Genomic DNA, 1,081 nt, shown 5'->3' with positions numbered 1-1,081 from the left:
TCGGTAGATTAGCATCCGAACAAGTATTCTTCCTTTTCATCAACATCAGATGGTACCATACATATGTGATCAGTTGTTCAAGGAGTCCACAGGACAGTTTTCGCCATTCTAAGTACATTTTATCTGTTCATTGGTATCCTAGATTCCCAAGTATATATTGTTATTCTTCCTTTGATAGTATATTTTAGGTAAGAGATGTTAGAAATAAGAATGTTGTAATCAGCATACAAGTGAACAACGCACCGCTCACCTCTTGTGACTGGAATCCCCACGGATTAACCCGTGTAGCAATTTCTCTGGACCACAGAGAGGAAATCCACATATGGGACATTAAGATGCCCCACCATCTGCTTAAAGTCCTCAAAGGGGGCTACGACAGTGGGATTTTGAAAGTTAAATTCTCATATGATCGTGAATACAAAATTTCTTCTTGTTCTTACCACAACACTTTTGCCGGCTGGAGTTATGTGAATGAAACAGAACATCTCGTCATGAAACATTATACCCATCACAATGGCCCAGTATTGGGTACTGAATTTTTCCAAGCAAGTGGAAGGTAAAATGGCTAGCTGCAAATCAGATGGTGTCATTCATGTTTGGCAGCATGCACTGCCAGTTGAGGCATGAAGGATTGGAATTCAAAGCTATTTCTCGTTTAAACAGCAGCTACATTTTGTCCTTGTTCTTGTTCTTCCTTCTCCACCTGATACGAGCGAGCATGGATGGCTAGATAGCATGCAGTGCCTGAGGCATGACAGACTAGAATTCAAAAACTAGTTCTCATTTTAGTAGCTGCTGCATTTTCTCCTTCTTATTCTTCTCCTTCTGGATGTTCTTCTTCTTCTCCTCCTTCTCCTTCTTAATGTTCTTGTTCTTGTTTTTCTTGATGTTCTTTTCCTTATTCTTGTTCTTCTCTTCATAGATGAATAATGATTTGGATCGGTCAATGATCAGGAATTCTGCTCCAAATGATGCCGGTAATTCAGTCCAAGTAATATTGGAGTATGCCTTTTCTTTCATGTCATTAGTTCCCGTAAATTGGAGTATGCCTCTTTATTAAGCACCAGCACACAGGTCGGTA

The sequence above is a fragment of the Magnolia sinica genome, chromosome 9, assembly GCF_029962835.1.
Source record: "Magnolia sinica isolate HGM2019 chromosome 9, MsV1, whole genome shotgun sequence".
Classification (NCBI taxonomy): domain Eukaryota; kingdom Viridiplantae; phylum Streptophyta; class Magnoliopsida; order Magnoliales; family Magnoliaceae; genus Magnolia; species Magnolia sinica.
This window is presented reverse-complemented; position numbering follows the sequence as displayed.